A 24,353-nucleotide genomic window follows, 5' to 3' on the forward strand; every position below is an offset into this window, starting at 1 on the left:
ATCTGTGCCATCTGATTCTAACAGCCTTACCCAACAAAAACACGTCAATTTTAGTTTTTAAACTTTCAAGCGCTTTAAATTTAACAACTTTTGATGGGAGGGAATTCCAAAAGTAAGTCACAGAATTCAGGTCGGCACTAAGCCAGCTTATACATTTAATAAAAGGTTTAATTAAATAAAAGCAAAATATATAAATTAAAGCATTGACTGGGCTTTAGAAATGTGGTATTGGATGCGGAACACCCTGGTGAAGTACTCACTGTAGATAGCACACAAGGAGCACTTACATTTTTATTCTTCATTCATTCGTAACCTTCACTGGGTGAGGCTTAGGGTTAGCATTTATTACCCATCCCTAAATGTCCTTGAGAAAGTGGTAGTGGGTTGCATTCCTGAACTGCTGCAGTCCCTCCGATGTAAGTGCACCCGCAATATTGTTCGGAGGGAGTTGGATCCAGCAACAGCGAAGGAACAGTAATATATATATCCCAGTTAGGGAGGCAAGTGGCTTGGAGAGGAACTTGCAGGAGCTGGTGTGCCGATACATCTGCTGCTCTTGTCCTCCCAGGTGGTGGAGGTCACAGGTTAGAAAGTGCTTTAGAAGGATGCTTGGCAGGTTGTTGTAGATGGCACACACTGCTGCCACTGTGCATCAGTGCAGAGGGAGTGAATGTTGAACTTGGTGGATAGGATGCCAAATAAGTAGGCTGCTTGATTCTTATAGTGTCAATCTTCTTACCTGTTGTTGGCAAGTGGAGAGTATGCTATTGCACTCTTCACTTGAGCCTTGCAAGTAGCAAATAGGCTTGGCTGAGTCAGGAGGCGTGTTACATGCTGCAGAATTCCCTCATCTCTGATCCAATCTTGTACCCACAGCATTTCTCTGTTTGATTAGAACTGAAATCAGTGGGCAGACTATCTGCTAGGTACTTCCATCCTAGATTATATCTTAGGAAGTACTGGCAGGATCTGGGGAGAACCCAATGCACAATATCATACAGGTAATCATACAACCCTTCACTAAAAACCAATCCATTAAGACATAGTGTTTAGAGATTTAAAAGCTCTCAGGCTTTTTGCAAATCCTGAAACAGAGGATTTCAAACTTAGTTGGACACCGTGGAACCATCAAGAATCAGATACAATAGTCAAGTCTCTGGAGCAAGACAGTAATGAGCTGAAAGAAGCAGTGTGCTATCCACACTTGATGAATGTCAACACTAAAACTGGTGGAAAACAGCAATTTATATATGACTTGGAGAAAATGCTGTTGCCACCTTTATTTCCACTGATGCAATCTTTGGATATAGAGATATTCTCTTAACTGCTCTACATAGCACTTGCTACAGCACCATCTGATGTTGAATCAAAATCTGTGGAAGTAGTTTGTATCAGCCTGACCTATAAATGAGCTCACTGTCTGGAGGTCCTAAGGGAGTGTGTTTTCCTCTGGAGCCTTCAGTACTTTAGGGACTATTGCCAGTCGACTGACATGCACAACTTGGTATTTTGTTGCTGGCAGCTTCCAGCTTTAACGTGGGGGAAAGCCATGGTTATATTTACAAAATCAAGAGGAGTTCTTTCAACTCCATTCTGGCAAATAGCATAGATCACATGGGTCCCTGTCCCAGGTCATTTACATAAGTGTAAACCGAGTACTATGCCATGAGGCAGAGAATTGACAAGAAACCCTAACGTGCGCAGTGCAAAATGATGCATAAAGGTATCCATGTCCGTATGTCACCAAAGTTAGACTGTCACCACTGTAATACTTGTATTAAATGCTTCAGGTGGAATGCACTTCAAAGTGTATGCAATGTTATATAAGTAAGAATTAAGGCAATTTTAATTTGTTGACTTTCTTGAAAATCTGTTATCAGAACCGAATAGTGGCATTTCACAGAACTGCAATGTACAGATCTCTGGTTAATAAACCAGGGGTAACACACTTCCATGCAACTTACATACTAAGAGTTCTAGGTATCGAAAATATTAAGCATTGTCTCTTGGGTATAGCCACTGATGCTGCAATAGTTGTCTCTGAATATATGATCTGTAGCCTGGAGCATTGTAAAATCAATGGAAGAGCAGTCTTTTTTAATTTCTTAATTGCTCTATAAATTTAATTCACTAATGATGCAAGACAGTTCATCCAGCAACCTTTTTTTGTTATAATTTGTAAATATGTAAATAGTCGTGGGCACTTTCAATTCTTAAATCTCCAGATTGCTCGGGCTTTGTAGCAAAATACTGAAAGGAAATTGTGAAAACGGCTGTCAAGAAAATATTTCCAGCACAGCCAACTTGTATAATAAAAATACGAGCAAGAACTAAAAACTGTTTTTTCTTGCTTATCGCACCTTCCAGCACTTCACCTTGGATTCTTCTGCACAAAGAACACATTGTTATTGGAACCATTATAGGCTTGCTCTTCTTTGCTAGACTCTACATGACTCAAGGGAAATGGCTATAGATTGCAGCAAAAAAGTCCATCAGACAAATCACATCTGACCCCGCTGTTTCCAGGGAAGAATGCACCAGAACACTCCAGCTGAATGGGCAGATTTTCCAAATGTTTTAAATCAGTTTTGAGACATTAAAAAAGGACGATGCACAGAAATGGCTCCAGCCCATAAACATTAAGTGATGTGAGGCCCATTTCTCCTGAAAACCTGACATTTAGGAACTGTTCTTGTTGATGGCTGAACTCAGGGAAAAAATGTAACAATTAAGCAGCAATTGAAGAAAAGCAAGCAAACACATAAAAAGAAGGCACGTATTATTGTAATAGCTCAAAAGGCTTTTCATTTTGGGAACATAAAGGGAGAGCAGAGAGTGCTGTTTTCTTTCTAAAAACCCCTTTTAAAAATTGTAACTTCTCTCCCCTCCCCACACTAGTCGATGTATTACTCATGACATCCCAGTTTTCATCCGTTCACGGATTTTGCATTAGAGTTAAATCTCTGCAGCTGAAATCTCACGGCTGAGTTAGCCAGAGCCCATAAAATATTGAAACCTTTGGAGATGTAGCCAGCCAGGTTGAGAGAAGTTCATGTCCAAAGCCGAGCTTTAGATTCACAGACAGAGTGTTCTACAGGAAAAAAAAGTCTCTGATAAAATTTTCATAAAAACGAGCTAAGGATATTGCTAGCATGCTTCCCAGCATCCGTATGAAAACTTAATCTGAGCTAATGGAAAGGATATGAAAGCCTTTTCTCAATTCAAACACAGCTGGTGCATTATTCATAAATTATTTTCAGAAAAAGCGATTCTGCTCCGAGATTTATTCTGTTTTGGCTGAGAATGAGTTAGAAGGGAAAAAGAAACCCGGAGTCTTTCTGACCTTTAATGCTGGTAAATTTTACAGTAGAGCCGTCAATGCATCCAAAGTAAACTGGTCATTTCAGCAAACAGCATCTAAGTGCCAGCAAGCACTCACCGTGGGCTAATATTAACACAACCTTTCAGGTTAACTATAAAACTATCAAAGCACAGTAACAACTCCCTTTCTCCAGCATCCTAGTAAGATAAGAGCAGAATGAAATTTCCATGTTTTAGCTGACAGACACAAAAAGGGTAATTATGTTAGCAAGAAAAAATTCTTGCAGTGGTCATTTTAAAGCAAGGCAGCAGTTTAATCATAGAAATTGTGAGTTTGATCCACAACTGTGACTATTTTAAGAAGCATATTTTCAATTAAGCACTGGGGAGCTGCTGAAAAAATAAATGCATTGTGACAGATCTTTTTGCCTTGTATATGCTTCACTTAGTACTAATACTGTATGGAAGGTAAACCCATTTTATTCGCTAAGTGCCTGACTATTATATTCAAACTGAACTTGGTTTATTCCAAGTTACTGTAAGCAATGAAAACAGAATAAATCTGGCTTATGATGAATATATATTCCAAGGCTTTCTTTAAAAAAAACTTCTTACTTCAATGCATGAACAGTTCTTCTAAATGCTTTCTCCAAATATCACCTTATGTTACATAAACTGTATGATTTACACTGTGGAATCTGATCTCCTCAAAGATACACATTGCAGGCTGCACTCTAGCCTGCAAAGTGAGTCTAGTTTTGTATAAGTAACCTTTTAAGTGATGCCCTGGGCTAGATTATATCTCTGATTATGTTTAACAAACCATGCTGAATGCATTTTGACTGTAAAAGGGCCAAATTAAACAGAATTAAGACAAGGAAATTGGTGCAAAGGAAAACATTTGTACAAAATAAGAAATGAAACCAGACTGTAACAATATTGAAAATTGTAAAACAAAATAAGTAATGATTTCGGCTTGGAGACTAAGCAGAAATGATTGTGTTTTGAACAGTTAAGTGTTAAACTGCATAAACGATATTTTTGAACTGAAAGTAGTAATGAGTCATGTGATTGAATGCAAAAGCAGTGCATTGTGCAATGGGAGCAATTTTCCTCCCCTCTACCAGCAATTCAGATGATGTTGTTCATCTTCCTGAAGCTTCTTATGTCAGAGCAGGCCCGTTGCGGAGGTGTTCAGGGACACAACACACATGTAGCAGTGTCCAGTGCAGAAACCTGGGAGGCATCTCATGGCTGGAACAGTTCACTTTATCCGTTGCTCTGATTTCCTTCAAAATGTTTCTGATGGGAATTCCTGTCCTGTGTAGCTCTGTCCCTCTACATTGATCTTACAACCCTTTTGCAGAAATCCATTAAAAGTTCCACAACAGCAATGTTTCTTCTGGGTGATTGTTCTTCCCTGAGATTCAAATCTATTTGGAGAAACTCTCTTGACCTGTGGAATACTAACCATTACACGTTATAGCACACTTTGTGCAAGAGACTGCCTTCGTCTTTGTCAGAAAATTCACAGGCAAAGAAAACTACTGCCTTATTTTATTGCAGGATTTCATAGTTTGTTTTATTGTTAGATGTTAATAACTTTAGTAAGAAAAATCTACATATTGTTGCCCTTCCCCTGCAAGAACACAAACCTTTATTTTTCCGACTACACTGTTGATTTGTCTTTATAGATTAAATGAACAATATTCAAAGAGCTAGTTAGTTTTCAATGTATTCTGCCATATCTGTCTTGTATGTCAATGCTGAACTTAAAGAAAGTTCCTGCATTTTTAGGGAAAATACAGAACAAATTACAACTGGCCAATTATCTGTACAATGTGTGAGAAATCTATGAGAAGCAACCTCCTAACATTCCTTTCTACAAAGTAGAGCTCACTACCACAAGGAAGAGTTGAGTGAGTGACCATAAAAGCATTCAAGGGAGAATGGAATAGGGGGAAACGTGGATTGGATAGCACAAAGTAGAATTGGAGGTGGCTCATAGATACTGGTATAAAGGGTGAGATGGTAGTGTAGTGTTAATGTCACTGGACTAGAATTTGAAGCCCAGGCTCATAGACATGTGTTTGAATCCCATTACAGTAGTTAATGGAATTGGAAGTTAATTAATAAAAAGCAAACAACCATCTGGAAAATACACTAGTCTCAGTAATAGTGATTGCCAGCTGTTGTAAAGGCCCAACGGATACATTAATGCCTTATGGGAAGGAAATCTGCATGCTTTTCCAGTCTGACCTATATGTAACTCAGGCCTCACAGTGGTACAGTTGACTCTTAAGTACCCTCAAAGGGCAAGTAGGGATGGTCAATAAATACTGGCATTGCCCTTCATCCTATGAAAAATACTTTAAAATGAACATAGGAATGGGACTCGACCATTCAGCCCATCAAGACTATCTCACCATTCAATACAATTGTGGCTGATTGAACACCTTAAACAGTTTTATCCATCCCCAGAACCTTGAACATTGTCCTGTTTCCATGCTCTAGCCCTGATGTATGAATTTTATGTCCAGATTAACTTTCCTTGGCTGTTTATTTAGATATTAAACCATATTGGTACTTTCTTTGGCCTTAGATTTAAATTTTGGGTACTAACATGGCCCATTGTCTTCACTATTAATGTAATATTAATTTACTGACAATGTCTTCAGATTTCATGTTTTTATCAAAAAAAGCTTAGGTCCTGGTGTTTAATTGTGAATGAGTGAGCTAGGCTGTGCTGTTTGTTAGTCAGTAAACACACAAACTGCCCATGCCTAATTAGGCTTGATGGTACCGTTGCTGCCATAAATTGTCTGAACTATTTTGCTTTAACTTTTCTTGAAAATGAAGAGAAAGAACATAAGTCTCCATAAGAGAATATATTTGCACATTGGATTATTAGTGTGATGGGAAAACCTTCAATAAATTGGGAACCGTACTTGGTGTTCAGCTGAGTAACGCAGATATCAACCACCTTGCCTATATTTAGAGATACTGTGGAGAGAGAAATTGAGTCAGGTTTTGAGTGCAATGCGACTCCTCTTCCAAAAATGAGTCATATTGGACTCAGAACATTAAATCTGTTTCTGCCTCCACAGATGCTGCCCAGGGCTGTCGAGTTTCTTCAGCACTTTCTGTTTTCTTTCCAGATTTTCATCCTTTACAGCATTTAGCTTTTATTACAGAGGTATCTTGTGCAGTGGGGTCATTGCCTGTTGTTGAAAATGAATGAGCCAAACAAGCCAAGGTCCAGGCTGGAAGACATGAACTCAACCACATTCTTTGTGACTTTGCAGATCGCTGGTTGAATAGCGATGGTTGGCTGGCAGATGAGGGGTGGGAAAGGAATAGTTCTCATGGCATGGCTAGAAAATAAGTAGCGCTGTCAAATCCTTGGTCCACGGGAGATCACTCTTGAAATTAAGAGTATACTACGAGCATCTCCCCAACATAGCAGGCACCAAATACCAGAAAACCTTTGAGTATTTTCTCACTCAGAATTACCAGGTTTAACTAGATGGACATGTACAGACCTCCAAAACTTCAAAAATATTAAACATTGAAAAGTCAAAGAACAGTTAGTTAGAACAATTGCTGGACTTTTTAAGCTCATAGCTGAAACTACACTGAAACTGGGGCGTCACGGTGGCTTTGGGGTGGCACGGTGGCTCAGTGGTTAGCACTGCAGCCTCACAGCACCAGGGATCTGGGTTCAATTCCAGCCTCAGGCGACTCTCTGTGTGGAGTTTGCACATTCTCCCCGTGTCTGTGTGGGTTTCCTCCGGGTGCTCCAGTTTCCTCCCACAGTCCAAAGATGTGCAGGCTAGGTGGATTGGCCATGCTAAATTGCTTGTAGTATTCAGGGGTGTGTGTTATGGGGGATGGGTCTGGGTGGGATTCTTCAAGGGGCGGTGTGGACTTGTTGGGCCGAAGGGCCTGTTTCCACACTGTAGGTAATCTACTCTAATGTAGACAAAAAAGCAGAAACTCCTAAAATAGTGACCAATTTATATACATTTCACACAATAAATGAGATGGAAAGCTATGACTAGACCAAATGGCTAAAACCTTTTTCACCGCCATCAAAACTGAAAAGAGTTCAGATTTAACCTGGCAACTAGGTTTGAGACAAGATGCAAGCAAAGAGATATCAACTAAACTAGCTACACAATTTGGGAAGATTTACTGAGATAGATAGACAATAGAAAAATCTGCAACTGAAGTCAGTCAAGTTGGTGTGCATCACAGTGAACGCATTATACACTTCAAATTCAATTCTGTCATTGAGAATGTGGTATTGGATGGAAATAAGGTAAAGCAAAGATTAACCTCACCACTTTCCAAAGAAAAATCCCAATCAAAAATAAAAGCTTTAGTATCAAGTAAGAATGTATCTCCAGCTAACATGATTGAGGAAATGAACAGTCTGGAGTCAAGAATAATTCAACACCTGTAGGAGCAGGAGGTCTCAAACATTCAAGAAATTTACATTAAGGCATTTCTACCTCAGCACAGATTTACAGGCAGAATGAGAGCCCAAGTCCACTGACAGAAATTGAAGCTATTGCACATATAACCCCATGGAGTACAGCACCAAGGATAGACAAATAAGTACACAGATCAAAGATGCTTCAACAAAAAACAAATCCCTGATTTGGCAGAGGTCTCATTGATAGCTGTAAGGTATAGAAACACATCTGCGATAGGGTTAGGATTCAACAGAGAACCACAAACCTCAGCCATCAGGAACACAATCTCAGTCAGCTGCCTACTTACCTACAAATTACTACTCTTCCGAGCATGAAGCAAATATGTTTGGGTCGAATAGATAAGCCTGTTAATCACCTGAATTTGAAAAGTCAAAGTCTAGAGGGGAGATTGGGTGGTTGTAAATCTAAATCAACAAATAAATGTAACAATGATAGAATGAGAAAAAAGACTAGAGGTCGGGAGGGCTGTTGTATATGAGTCTGAATGATTCTGCAAAAGTTAGTGCATGACTGAGAGCAAGAGGCACCACCCTTTTATGATGATCTCATGAGAACTTTGTCAGAGTAAATAAGGAGCTGATAAGGGACTTGCTGATAGGCGAGTGTTCCCCTAATGGTTCATGTAGGTCATAGTAATGTAATCCTAAAAAGTGAAAGCAATGCAATAAACTTCCTATTGTTTATGTGATTAGACTCTTTTAGTTAGACCAGAAAGGTGGTTATCCTCATCCACACTAACCATATGGGGCTTGAAGAAACCCACAAATACAACCACCTCTGCAAAGGATATTTGGCACATCCTTGTTCAGGGTAAGGAGTGAAATCTAATAAAGGCCTCATTATTAATAGAAGGGCTCCTCATGGACTGATTGTCTGTGTAATCGCACATAATGTCGTAATTGTATAAAAGATGTTTTGGAGAATGTGTAGTTTTGAATTATCCTCTGCTCACTTGTGTTTTTAAATGTGTTTCTAATAGTTTCTGAGGAAGGGTCACTCGATCTGACACATTAACTCTGGTTTCTCTCTACAAACCTGCTGAGCTTTTCTAGCAATTTCTGTTTTTGATTGACAGTATTCACAGTTCTTTTGTTTTTTTTTAATACGAATGCTCTTCCCTAAATTATTTAGCAGGAATTGCTTCTATGCAGTGCCATATCTATAGCAAAGATCACATTGTCTGTACTTTAATTTTGAGGAGTTTGTTTTTGTAACTATGATGACTGTGTTCACAAACATGTTTCCATGCTTGTTCCGCCTGGTCTTTCTTGGAGTGCTGTCAAAAAGCATATAAGCAGAATGTGTGGAATCAGAAAATACACTTGTGTGCTTAATAAGATATGGCCAATAAGTATTAAGTCAAGCAGCTGAAATGGGAACCACGATATAATTTTTGGGTTTCATTACATTAACACATCATCATAAAATTGCAATGAGAAAGATCTGAGAAACTGGAATTCATTAACAAAACTATCAATGAAACAATGTATAACAGCCGATAGGTAGCGACTAATATCGAGGTAATGAGTGTGCATTTTCCAGCAGTTCTGCATTTCTTTTTGGCACAGAATCACAACAGGAAAATTGGCGCAACCACTGCTAACAAGAGAATTTAAGAGTAATATAAGGTCCAAAGAGCAGTTATATAATGTTGTGGGAAAAAGGAACAAGTCTGAGGATTAGGAAAACTTTAGAATTCAATGGAAGCGGAGCAAGAGATTGATTAAGAGTGGAAAGTGGTAAACTCAGCCCTGTTGATCCTGCAAAGTCATCCTTATCAACTGCTTACACCAAATTGAGAGAGCTGTCTTACAATCTAATGAAGCTACAACCTGACATTGTTATACTCACAGAATTGTACCTTACAAATAATATGGCAGCAGAGGTAGCAGCACAGTGATTTACAGTCAGGAGGGACCCCTCAACATTGACTTTGGAACCCATGAAGTTTCAATAAATCATGTCAAACATGGGCCACAAAACTTCCTGCCAATTATCATGTACCACCTCCCATTGACTGATGAATCCGTACTTATTTTTTGTGCTGAACAGTTAGCATTTAGGGTTGCAAGGCTACAGAATATATTTTGGTTGGGGCGTGTTTTGCCACATTCAATCATGAATACTGGTCCACACTTAAACAATTGACTGGAGGAGGAAGCTCCACAGATATCCTTATCTTTAATAATGGGAGAGCACACCACATCAGTGCAAAATGTAAGGCTGAATCATTTTCAAAAATCTTCAGCCAGTAGCATCCAATGAATAATCTGTCAAGGACTCCCCCAGATGTCCCCAATGTCATAGTTGTTAGTTACAGCCAATTCGGTTTATTCCATGTGATTTCACAAAATCCCTGACGGCAGTGGATACTGGATGTTTTTATTGGCTGGGAGTTCATGAACGAAGAGTCATAGTCTCAGGGTTTGCGCTGGGCTATTTTGGATTGAAATTAGGAGAATTGTTTTTCACTTAGACAATGGCAGACTGTGGAATTCTCTACCATAGAAGTGTATGGATGCCAAGTCAAGGAATATATTTAACAAAGAAACAGAGGCATTTTTCCCTGGAGCATCGGAGGCTGAAGGGTGACTTTACAGAGATTTATAAATCATGAGGGGCATGGATATGGTGACGGTCTTTTTCCTAAGTTGGGGGAGTTCAAAACTAGAGGGCATAGGTTTAAGCTGATCGGGGAAAGATTTAGAAAGGGCCGAGGGGGGACTTCTATCACACATTCCTGTGTGGAATGAGCTGCCAGAGGAAGTGGTGGAGGTTGATACAATTACAACATTTAAATGGTGCCTGGGCGACTGCATGAATTGGAAAGGTTTACAGGAATATGGGCCAGGTGGAGGCAGGTATAATCACAACATTTGAAAGGAATCTGGATGGGGGCATGAATAGGAAGGGTTCAGAGGAATATGGACCAAATGCTAGCAAATGGGACTAGGTCAGATTAGGATATCTGGTTAGCTAAACAAGTGGGACCGAAGGGCGTGCTTCTGTGCTATGTAAACCTATGATAATTTCTAGCAGTTAACAGTATCAAGGTGAATGGGGAGAAAGGGGGAGTACTGCATTGAGATGGAGGATCAGCCATGATCAATTTGAATGGCAGAACAGGTTCAATGGGCCAAATGACTTACTCCTGCATCTGTTTTTCTTGTTTCATGCTTCAATGCTTCTGTTACTGTAGTTTTTCACATTGCTCCAGAAGCCAGGAGCCCTTTTCAAGATGCGTCCATAAGAAGCGTGCCTTTTCCATAGTTTGAAACCAGACACAAAATTTTGTCTCTGTGCCAAAGACAGACTTTAAGGGGGTAGGGGGTAGATTATCAAAATCTCGTGAAAGACATGACTCTTAAGGAAAATCTTGAAAAGCAAGGAATTCTCATAGAAACCCATAAAAGTCTAACAGGACTGGAAAGGGTAAACAGAGGAAGGATGTTCCCAAGGACCGGTGAGTTCGGAGCCGGGTCACAGCTTGAGGACAAGGGCTAGGCCATTTAGGACTGAAGTGAGAAGAAATAGCATCGCCCAGGTCGTGGCAAGCTTTTGGAATTCTCTGTGACAGAAAGTGATTGAGGGAAAAACATTGTGTCAGGGATAATGGGAACTGCAGATGCTGGAGAATCCAAGATAATAAAATGTGAGGCTGGATGAACACAGCAGGCCAAGCAGCATCTCAGGAGCACAAAAGCTGATGTTTCGGGCCTAGACCCTTCATCAGAGAGGGGGATGGGGTGAGGGTTCTGGAATAAATAGGGAGAGAGGGGGAGGCGGACCGAAGATGGAGAGTAAAGAAGATAGGTGGAGAGGAGAGTATAGGTGGGGAGGTAGGGAGGGGATAGGTCAGTCCAGGGAAGACGGACAGGTCAAGGAGGTGGCATGAGGTTAGTAGGTAGGAAATGGAGGTGCAGCTTGAGGTGGGAGGAAGGGATGGGTGAGAGGAAGAACAGGTTAGGGAGGCAGAGACAGGCTGGGGTTAAAATTGTATCAGAGATAATGGGAACTGCAGATGCTGGAGAATGCAAGATAATAAAATGTGAGGCTGGATGAACACAGCAGGACAAGCAGCATCTCAGGAGCACATACGCTGACGTTTCGGGCCATGTCCATCATGAGCCTCCTGCAGTGCCACAATGATGCCACCCGAAGGTTGCAGGAACAGCAACTCATATTCCGCTTGGGAACGCTGCAGCCTAATGGTATCAATGTGGACTTCTCGAGCTTCAAAATCTCCCCTTCACCCACCGCATCCCTAAACCAGCCCAGTTCGTCCCCTCCCCCCACTGCACCACACAACCAGCCCAGCTCTTCCCCTCCACCCACTGCATCCCCAAACCAGCCCAACCTGTCTCTGCCTCCCTAACCTGTTCTTCCTCCCACCCATCCCTTCCTCCCACCCCAAGCTGCACCCCCATCTCCTACCTACTAACCTCATCCCACCTCCTTGACCTGTCTGTCTTCCCTGGACTGACCTATCCCCTCCATACCTCCCCACCTATACTCTCCTTTCCACCTATGTTCTTTTCTCTCCATCTTTGGTCCGCCTCCCCCTCTCTCCCTATTTATTCCAGAACCCTCTCCCCATCCCCCTCTCTGATGAAGGGTCTAGGCCCGAAATGTCAGCTTTTGTGCTCCTGAGATGCTGCTTGGCCTGCTGTCTTCACCCAGCCTCACGTTTTATTATTATGAGGGAAAAACATTGGATGTTTTCCAGAAAGAGTTAGATATAGTTCTTAGGGCTGAAGCGTATGGGGGAGAAAGCAGGAAACAGGGGACTGATTTGGATGAGCAGCTGTGATCATACTGAACCGTGCAGCAGGCTTGAAAGGCTGAATGGCCTACACCTGCTCCTACTGTCTAGGATGTTCACTTTCTAAAGTGGAACCACCGAGTGGAATTGAAAGATGCAATTTAAGAATGAGGTGTTTTGGCATGAAGTCTTTTAAACATGAGGCATTCAGGGACTAGGAGCCATGTAAGTTATGAGGATTAAGGCATTGATGGGGAATGGGACCAGGTGCTGGATAAGCTGTAGACAACTCAGCCACCCGTCCTTTCAAGGTTATGGCAGTTTAAGGATGCAACTGTAGCAAAACAGAGGAATCCAGTCCCCTGGTTATCAGTTTCGTGTGGTTGGAAACTGAGAGGAAGTGTTGATTTTGTAGCCCACAGAATTACAGTATGTTCTCCTCCAGCTTGGCTCACCTACAATTTTTGTCAAGATTTTTAACTAAGTCTATTTCAACTCAAGCAAAGACGGACGTAGAAAACTTGGATCTGACATTGAATTAATTTGCCTTTAAAATCTGGAGACTGGAATACAAGTAACTCCATACTGATAGTTTCTAACAGACAAGTTAATTCAGTTCCCAAATCAGTGCACACCAGCTACATGCCCTACATCAGCCTTCATCAGTATGGATTCAAAATTCTTCTCCACAAAGTGTCAACAGGAAAACTGCTACAAAGACCAGACGCAGGGTCACACACCGAGCACAGTAAACAACTTTAATAGCTAAGCAAGGCATCTACAGTTTGCACAGAGTTGGAGAATAATGTAAGATACAACACCTCAATAATACATTCCCTGAAAACCTTCTACAATTATAAGGACCTCGTGACAAGACCTTCATACCAGCGAGACTCTTTGCAATGCGCTGTCATGGTTGCATTGTTTTGGTTATTAAATAAACATTTTTAAAAATGTGCCTGGGAACACTCCAATTTAATTCAATTATTTTGCTTTCTTCACTGTAATTAGTTATTAAGCTCCTGTAAACAGCACTCACATTTATTTAATAAATCTATCATATTACGAAGTGCATGTTTTATTTACCGGGCAAGTTGTAAGCAGTGCGGCTGATTTAGTGTTTGGTAGAGATATGCAGGACCTCGTCTTTGTATTAGGTCAAGACAGAAAGAAGTATCACTGTTAATAAGTGCGTTCTTCCTGTCTGTTCAACACACTGCAAAAAGAAGATGCAGCCAACATATAACCACAAAAATATTGCTTGAATTTCTTCATAAAGATTGCTGCACAGTCGAATTAAACCAAGTTTTAGAAATAGCTGTCCAGGTCAAATCATTTTGAAAAGACTGTTACACAGAAAAGAATGACAGACAGACTTGCATTTATATAGTAGCTTTCCTGACCACCAGAGAGCTCAGGAGTTTTTGAGGAGTAGTCACTGCTACAATTTTTAATCAAACTGTTATCATACACGTTTGGAACAGGTAGGACTTGACTCCAATTATCTGGCATCACAATATTGTTATGATATGTCTTTTAGTAATCTGGTTTGATTACATTATCAGGTCATTAATTTTGGGAGAATATTTGGAGGGAGAGCAAGTTAAAGTTGCCTTGGCAGTTACATGTTCTAAATTTGAGCAATGAATTTCATTTCAGTTTGTTGTTTCAAGCAGTTACTATTTTGCAAAGAAGGAGAAAATAAAACGAAGATATTGCCCCTTAGAAGCATGAATTTGTGATGAGAACATTATAGTGTAAACCATTAGACAATAAAATTGTCAATTGTATTACTTCATGCATCACCGGTTAGATACAGGTAAACACATTGTACAGATGAAACAACGTGATGCAGAATGCTTCATTGCAAAATGCTGAATTGCTGCTATGGTAAACTTTGAGTAAATTAATACAAGTAAATGCATGCAGGTTAATTACACAACTGAAAACTCCCGTTAATTCACTGAGACTGACATTTAATGGGGAGCTGGGAATAATCTATGACTTAAAGGACTTGTGTATTTGATTTTCTTATGTTTGCACAAACGCCCGATGATCCCAAACCAGTTTTTGCAGCGGCCGCCTGAAATCTAACTCCACTTCCACACACACACACACACACACACACACACACACACACAATCGTTTGATGTTGTATCTCAGCCTCAAACTCAGAATACAAGAGCACCTCCCTAGCAAGGCATTTGCGCTTCCCTTACTCCCAGCCCTCGGGGCTCAATTGCTGAATTTGTGCCAATTACAGCCAAATTGGGGGCAGGTTTGTACCTGGAGCACATCCACTGGGGCCTGGGTTGAACATGTCTAAACTAATTTCACTTAAGATCTTAGCAACCATCAGAGACTGGAGAATTTCATCCCTTCTGTTTGAGGCGAATTAGAAATTGGGACAGTAGGTTCCTGCAATAATGCACTAGGCCCCGTCATCACCAAGGAGGAAAATAGGAAAAAAAGGCTCTGCTTAAGTTAAAGCTTTGCTTATTACAATTACTGCTTTTGTGAGCCAGGAAAGTGTGGAAGAGCCTATTATTTCCCATCATTGCCTCTTTAATGACTTGTGTTGAAAAACAATGATAATGTTAAAGGAATACTAGATAAACTCAGGAGCACGACACAGAGGTACCAAATTCATGGATCATTTTTCAGCATATCGAGAAAATCTCACTTGAAAAAAACTATTTTGCTCTGGGTTTCCATGGTAATAAGTCCACACTCTCCTCTTCAGAGGCCTTGTTATATGGAGCATTGGTGATTTGCTTTTGACTGGCCACAACTCATCTGTCAAGCACTGTTTTTCTGTTATTTTTAAAGCCACTACCCAATATTAATCAAGTAGAGGTCACTTTTCTCCTGATTTATCATTTGATCACAAGGAGGCCTTGTGGACATAGTGAGGTAGAGGCTCTCAGTTCCACTCAGGACTTGATGGTCAAAAAAAAGTGACCAAACAGGTTTTTGTATCAACCTGAAAATCCTTTGAGCTGGTGTCCTTCTCTGATCACTGCCTCCTGCTGGCCAACTGTCACCCACAGGATGACCATGGAGCTGGCAGAAGAACATGGCAGTTGAATATGATACTGTTGACTCTAAAAAAACATGGAGGGAATCAAAAGGGATGGCACAGGTTGGCGAACCGTGAGGCCCCTATTTGGCTCTCCTTGTCTGTGGGAAACAATCAAGTGGAACATCACAAGGTTTTTCATCCTCAAAGGTGTTTAGAAGGCAAGAAAGAGGGATGGGAAAGGCTGTCCAAACTCCAGATAAGTACACAAAACCTACTGATGCTGCAGACGGTGCGGTCAATGTCACAGAGGATCTCCAGGAGCTAAAGGACCAGTAGGCCTCGCTGTTTGCCTTGGAGGTATCCAAGATAATCCTACGGTCCAGGGTTTGCTCCGGGGAGCAGGATGAGATATGCTTGTGTATCTTCTTACAGAGGCTCACCTGAAGGGGAGGTGATGGCCTAGTGGTATTATTGCTGGACTGTTAATCTAGGGACCCAGATAAGGTTTTGGGGACCCAGGTTTGAATCCTGTCACAGCAGATGGTGGAATTTGAATTCACTAAAATATCTGGAGTTAAGAATCTAATGATGATCATTAATCCATTTCCAATTGTTGGGAAAAACCCATCTGGTTCATTATTGTCATTTAGGGAAGGAAACTGCCATCGTGGCCTATGTGTGACTCCAGGTCCACAGCAATGTGGTTGACTCTCAACTGTCCTATGGGTAATAAATGCTGCCTAGCTAGTGACACCCTCATTCCGTGAATACATAAAGAATAAAGAATCTTTGTGGCCAGCAGCCTGAAGGGAGAAAATGGCTCTGTGACATCATCTCAGTATTGCATCCCAAGGATCAGCAAATCCTTTTATACCAGACTGTATGACATGAAGCCCCACATATAGTGCACCCTCCCAGATGTTCCTGTCCTCTATGCTGCCCTGCCATCTATCATGGAGATCTTAAACGACAGCATGGGGTTGGAGGGGATTGGGGGATTGGGGAAGATGCTGCACTGGGCGGTATCTCTGAATGATCTGACCAAGCCTGTCGAGTCCACTGGAAGAATAAAACTCCCAGAAGCGACGGCCTACCAGCCGAGTTGTATTCAGTTATTGAGACTTGATTGGCCAGCACCTGCTGGAGGTATATGACAGTACGCTCCTGGCAGGAACTGTGAGCGAATCCATGACGAAAAGTATTATCACCCTCATCAACAAGTGGAAGGGAGAGAGGCGGAAATCAGAAATTGTCAACCAATTTCACTGCTGACTGCAGATGACAAAATCCTGTCGAATGTCATTGCCACCCGGGTCAGATCTGCTCTGGGATCAACCTGCCCAAAGCTGTGCTGTACTAGGCAGGACAATCTCTGAGAGCCTCGGGCTCCTCAGGGGTATGATTGTCTATGTGCAGGACAAGGGGATAAATGCTTGCCTTATCAGCCTGGACCAGGAAAAAGCCTCTGTCAGGGTACACCTACATGTGGGACATGCTCTCCAAAATGGGCTTTGGGTGAGGAATCCACAACTGGATCAACTGCTCTACACCAACGTCTTTAGTGCAGTCTCAATCAATGGGTGGGAATCAGAAAGCTTCCCGGTCAGAGTTGGAGTCAGGCAGGGCTGCCCTCTCTCTCTTGCTTTGTTAGTGTATTAGAATTAGAATTAGAATTAGAATCCGTATTGTACAGAGCTTTTTGCTGAATCCATCAGGAAGGATGCGACTGTGAGAGGGTTGATTATTTTAGGCAGTGGAGATCTGCAGGTCAAAGCCTCCCTGTACATGGATGACATTGCTGTTTTATGCTGGGATCCACTGTCAGTGTGTAGACTCTTGAGCATCTATGACCAGTTCAAACTGGCCTGGGGAGCCAAGGTAAATCGAGGCAAGGGTGAGGCCGTGTTATTTTCTCCTTTATCCCCTTCACCTTCAGGATGGATTACCTGAAGGTGCAGAGAATATAGTTCCAAGGGGCCGAAGCATGCGCAAAATCTTGGGCGGAGCACATCACCAAGTTGAAGCAAAAATTGGGCTTTTGGGAGCACTGCTTCCTCTCCATTGCTGGTTTAAAAAAATCTTAGTCATCAGGTGTGAGGCACGGAGCCTGTTATGGTACATGGCGGAGGTCTGGCCCATTCCCCGAAACTGTACTGCTGCAGTCACCCAAGCTATCTTCCACTTCACCTGGAGCTCGAAGATGGATCATGTCCACAGGGACAATGTGCACAAAGCTCTTGATAAGAGGGAAAAGAACATATCCAACAATACTCTCATCCTGATGGTCACTTCTGTGTGTGACTGCATCAAGCTATGAGTCGACCCTTGGTATGCAAACATGGAAGTTCTACCTGTTGCCGGTGTCGAAATGGATGGGACTGGCATCGCTGCCGTGAAACTCTCCAAGACTGTTCCGTATCACCCATCCTTTGTGGAGAAACTTGCAAAGAAAGGCACATTTGACCATAAGTCCATCAGGAAGTTGTCAGCACATGTGTCCTCGCAAACCTGTGGGAAAATGAGAGGGTGGATACTGTCAGGCTGTCAAAGTCATTTGGCTGAATGACCCATCAACAGAAGAATCATTCACCAAGACATTGCTTGGCATGTGGTGAGAAGGGCACTGCCCGTCAAATCATTCATGTGCGCCCGGACTCTCTGCGCCACCGCACGCTGCCCTCAAAGCAGCTGTGGGGAGGTAGAGACTGTCACACATCTGCTGCTGGAATGTGCCTTTGCAAAGGGAATCTGGAGAAAGTTGCGGAGATAGTAGGAACTGCAGATGCTGGAGAATCTGAGAAATCAAGGTACAGAGCTGGATGAACACAGCAGGCCAAGCAGCATCAGAGGAGCAGGAAAGCTGACGTTTCGGGCCTAGACCCTTTTTCAGAAATGTGTTCTGTTATCTCTGGAGAAAGTTACAGAGGTTTTTGTCAATGTTTGTCCTGAGCAGGTCCATGACGTAGGACTCTGTGCTCTATGTTCTGTTCCCTGGGACACACACCGAGACAAACATCGACTTCGCCTGGAGGAATGTCAACTCAGTGAAAGACGCTCTTCGGTCTGCCGAAACTCTGGCCTTCCGGAGCGAGGAATTGGCCTTGAACAATGTTGCAGACTGGTATATTCCAAGGTCCAGGACTATGTGCTGAGGGATGCACTAAACCTCAGGGCAGTTTCTGTGAAGGTGCTGTGGGGAAAGACCACCATTTAAGGTCTTTCAGCCAAAGTATGGTGGAGGTCCATTCAGTTATTGGGCCCTTCCAATGCCCCAAATCTAAGTAATGTGTAGTCTTGTAAAGGTAAAAAATGCTGTAGATTTATCTGTTGGTGGAGTCAAACTTCGAAGTTTGTCTGTTTCTTCATCACCTACTGTACAGAACCAACGATAGTCAGCGACTATATACGTATATAAAGATATTTTTATGAATAAAATACAGTTTTGAAATTTTAAAAAATCAACCTCAAAATCCTTTGAACACATGCCATAGGCAAGCTGTAGGAGTTCTGGCAAGAAAGATCCATGCATATGTTGGAGGGACAGCTTTTTAGAAACACCTATTCTTCTGATAAATCTGCTGAGGGACGTTATTGTACACCACTGGAGCACGAACCTAGGCCTCCCAGTCCAAGGCAGGAACACTACCACCACACTACAAGAGGGCCCATAAAGCCTATTGCATCTGGTATCCCAGGTAGTCTCCCATCCAAGTACTAACCCAGCTTCCAACCTCAGATATGATCTGCCATTTTCAGACTGGAGACTGTGTCATGAAGCCAGGTTGAGTATGTTGGGTGTGTTAACATTAGAATTTAGGAAAGTGAGAGGCAACCTTATTGACACAAATAAGGTTCTCAAGGGACCTGACAGGTTTGATAATGAAAGAGTTGCTTCCCTTTGTCGGAGAGTCTAGGGACAGAGGGCATAATCTCAAAGTTAGGGGAAATTCATAGTAATTTAAATGTAACTAATTCAATTGAATTGAGTTAAATTAATTGAATTGAAGTAATCATTTAAGACAAAGGTGAGGTGGAATTTTTATCTCTTAGAGGATGGTGAACCTGCTAAATTGTTTAGCACAGAGGGCTGTTGAGGTTGGGTTGGTAAATGTAATCAAGGTTTTTATTTAGTCAGGAAATTGAGGGTTAGAACAAAGAACAAAGAAAATTACAGCACAGGAACAGGGCCTTCAGCCCTCTAATCCTGCGCTGATCGTGATCCTCTGTCTAAACCTATCACCTATTTTCTAAGGGTCTGTATCCCTTTGCTCCCTGTCCATCCATGTACCTGTCCAGATACATCTTAAAAGACGCTAACGTGTCTGCGTCTACCACCTACTGCTGGCAACACGTTCCACGCACCCATCATGCCTCTGTGTAAAGAACTTTCCACGCATATCTCATCTAAACTTTCCTCCTCTCACTTTGAACTCATGACCCCTAGTAATTGAGTCCCCCACTCTAGGAAAAAGCTTCTTGCTATCCACCTTGTCTATACACCTCATGATTTTGTAGACCTCAATCAGGTCCCCCCTCAATCTCCATCACTCTAATGAAAATAGTCTTAATCTACTCAACCTCTCTTCATAGTTAGCACCCCCCATACCAGACAACATCCTGGTGAACCTCCTCTGCACCCTCTCCAAAGCATCCACATCCTTTTGGTAATGTGGCGACCAGAACTGCACACAGTACTCCAAATGTGGCCGAACCAAAGTCCTATACAACTGTAACATGACCTGCCAACTCTTGTACTCAATACCCTGTCCAATGAAGGAAAGCATGCCATATGTCTTCTTGACCACTCTATTGACCTGCATTGTCACCTTCAGGGAACAATGGACCTGAACACCCAGATCTCTCTGTACATCAATTTTCCCCAGGACTTTTTCATTTACTGTATAGTTCGCTATTGAATTAGATCTTCCAAAATGCATCATCTCACATTTGCCCAGATTGAACTCCATCTGCCATTTATCTGCCCAACTCTCCGGTCGATAATTACCTGGATTATCCTTGCTGCCCTTCTTAAACAAGGGGATAACATTAGCAATTCTCCAGTCCTCCGGGACCTCATCCGTGTTTAAGGATGCTGCAAAGATATCTGTTAAGGCCCCGGCTATTTCCTCGCTTGCTTCCCTCAGAAACCTGGGATCGATCCCATACGGATCTGGCGACTTGTCCACCTTAATGCCTTTTAGGATACCTAACACTTCCTCCCTCCTTATGCCAAATTGACCTATCCTAAAACATCTATCCCTAACCTCAACATCTGTTATGTCCCTCTCTTTGGTGAATACCAACGCAAAGTACTCATTAAGAATGTCACCCATTTTCTCTGACTCAACACATAACTTCTCTCCTTTGTCCTTGAGTGGGCCAATCCTTTCTCTAGTTACCCTCTTGCTCTTTATATATGAAAAAAAGGCTTTGGGATTTTCCTTAACCATGTTTGATAACAATATCTCATGTTCCCTCTTAGCCCTCTTAATTCCTCGTTTCAGACCTGCCCTACATTCCCTATATTCTTCCAAAGCTTTGTCTGTCTTCAGTCGCCAAGAACTTATGTATGCTTCTTTTTTCCTGTTAGCTAGTCTCTCAATTTCACCTGCCATCCATGGCTCCCTAATCTTGCCTTTTCTACTCCTCATTTTCACAGGAACATGTCTCTCCTGCAAGCTAATCAACCTCTCTTTAAAAGCCTCCCACATATCAAATGTGGATTTACCTTCAAACAGTTTCTCCCAATCTACATTCCCCAGATCCTGCTGAATTTTGGTATAGTTGGCCTTCCCCCAGTTTTGAACTCTTCCTTTAGGACCACTCTCATCTTTGCCCATGAGCATTTTAAAACTTACAGAATTGTGGTCACTGTTTCTAAAGTAGTCCCCTACTGTAATTTCAACCACCTGGCCGGGCTCATTCCCCAGCACCAGGTCCGGTATGGCCCCTTCCTGAGTTGGACTACATACATACTGCTCTCGAAAACCCTCCTGTGCGCTCCTTACAAATTCTGCTCCATCTTGACCCCTAACACTGATCCCAGTCAAAGTTGGGAAAGTTAAAATCTCCCATCACCACCATCCTGTTTCTCCTACACCTTTCCATTATCTGCTTACATATTTGTACCTCTATCTCACGCTCGCTGTTGGGAGGCCTGTAGTGCAGCCCCAGCATTATTACTGCATCCTTCCAATTTCTGAGTTCAATCCATATTGCCTTACTGCTCAAGTCCTCCAGAGTGCCCTCCTTCAGTACAGCTGTGATATCATCTTTGACCAGTATAGCAACTTCTCCACCCCTTTTACCCCCCTCTCTATCCCGCCTGGGACAACTAGTTGCCAATCATGCCCTTCCCTCAACCAAGTCTCAGCAATAGCAATAACTTCATACTTCCAGGCACCGATCCAAGGCCTAAGCTCATCTGCCTTATCTACTACACTTCTCACATTAAAACAAATGCACCTCAGACCACCTGTCCCTTTGTGTTCATTATCTGCTCCCCGACTACTATTCCCTTTAGTCTGACTGACTCCATTATCTAGTTCCCTACAGGCTTTAGGTACTACTTCCTTTCTGTCCAATATTTGCTTACCATCCCCCTGCCACATTAGTTTAAACCCTCCCCAACAGTGTTAGCAAAAGAACACCCAAGGACATTGGTTCCAGTCTGGTTCAGGTGTAGACCTTCCAATTTGTAATAGTCCCACGTTCCCCAGAACCGGTTACAATGTCCCAAAAATCTGAATCCCTCCCTCCTGCACCATCTCTCAAGCCACGCATTCATCCTGGCTATTCTTTCACTTCTGCACTGACTAGCACGTGGCACTGGTAGCATTCCTGAGATTACTATCTTTGAGGTCCTACTTTTTAACTTGGCACCTAACTCCCTAAATTCTGCTTGTAGGACCTCACCCTGTTTATTACCTATATCATTGGTGCCTATATGCACCATGACAACCGGCTGTTCACCCACCCCCTTCAGAATGTTCTGCAGTCAATCTGAGACATCCCTGACCCGTGCACCTGGAAGGCAACATACCGTTCGGGATTCTCATTTTCAACCACAGAACTGCCTATCTACTCCCCTTACAATTGAATCCCTAATGACTATAGCCTTTCTACTCTTTTTCCCGCCCTTCTGTACAGCAGAGCCAGCCACGGTGCCATGAACTACTGCTGCCTTCCCCTGATGAGCCATCTCCCTCAACAGTATCCAAAACGGTGTACCTGTTTTGGAGGGAGATGACCGCAGGGGACACCTGCACTGCCTTCCTGCTCTTTCTCTGCCTTTTGGTCACCCATTCCCTTTCTCCCTCAGCAATCCTAATCTGCGGTGTGACCAATTTGCTGAATGTGCTATCCACGATCCCCTCAGCATCGTGGATGCTCCAAAGTGAATCCATCCGCAGCTCCAGAGCCGTCATGCGGTCTAACAAGAGCTGCAGCTGGACACACTTCCTGCATGTGAAGGGGTCAGGGACATCAGCCGTGTCCCTGAGCCCCCACATTGAGCAAGAGGAGCATAACACGGGTCTGGGATCTCCTGACATTTTTAATCTTAAACTTAACTAAGTTGAAAAAACGAACGCATGAAGTTTTTGCCAATCACACAATATAAAAAAACGTGAAAAAGAAAAAGCCTCACCTTATCTACACACCACCGAGTCCTTTTTTTTTGGTTACAGGAGGAGGGCGGGTGGGAGACACTACACAGAAGTGTCTCGGATTCAGCCACTGCCCAAATAAATGACGACCGCTCCCGCTCAAGGTAAGCTTTTTAAAGTGGGAAAATCTTACCTTCCCGGCAGCCTCCTGGTGCTCTCTCTCTCTCGCTCTCACTCCTCCCGAAAACATGGGTACAGGGCAGCTAAATAGATAGAGTTGAGGATTATCACATCAGCCACGATCTCATTGAATGGTGGGGCAGACAAAGCTAGCTGAATGTCCTACTTCTGTTTCTATGTCTTATAGTCACATGTTGCTACGACAACTGGGCCTGCATGGGAGTCTGGTTGGCTCAGTTGGCTGGATTGACCTGTAAGATTGGTACCAACCACACACAGTTTGATCCCTATTTCTGATGAAGGGTCTAGGCCCGCAACGTCAGCTTTTGTGCTCCAAAGAAGCTGCTTGGCCTGCTGTGCTCATCCAGCTCCATACTTTGTTATCTTGGATTCAATACTTGACTCCTTGTCCTACCCATGGTTTAGACCATGGCGCTGTGGGTCAGTCCTGCATTCAAGCAGAAAACTGAAGAGGGTTATATTTATGCCAAGATGGAGGCACATAGGGCTCCTGAGCCAGAGCCTCTCCTCTCTCACCGCTTTTCTTTCTTTATCTTCACTTGTTTCTTTCTTTTTTCAGTTTTTTGTTCCTCCATGTACCTTCTGGAGGGAGATGAGTCATGGAGGCAGCGGTAGTGATGGCAGCATCTGGGAGCATGGAGCAGGGACTTCGCCGGTCGGCCATAAAGTGTGCCCAGGCAGAACTCTGGTGGTCAGTGACAGTTGGCGTTCAACAAGGGCTGGATCCTGGAAGTGGCTGGGGCTGTAGAGCGGAACCAGCGCGGGACTATTGCGGTCTACGGTGTGGTGGCTGGTGAACCCAGGTGGCAGCTGGTGGTGAGACAGCAGTATGGGGGCAGAAGGATTGAGACATCGAGCCCAGGGAGGGGCGGAGGGGAGATTCAGTCATTGTTGGGGTGGGGGTCGCAAGATCAAGGTCAGCACGGTTGCCGGGGTTGGGG

Source organism: Stegostoma tigrinum, chromosome 8 (genome assembly GCF_030684315.1).
Source record: "Stegostoma tigrinum isolate sSteTig4 chromosome 8, sSteTig4.hap1, whole genome shotgun sequence".
Taxonomy (NCBI): domain Eukaryota; kingdom Metazoa; phylum Chordata; class Chondrichthyes; order Orectolobiformes; family Stegostomatidae; genus Stegostoma; species Stegostoma tigrinum.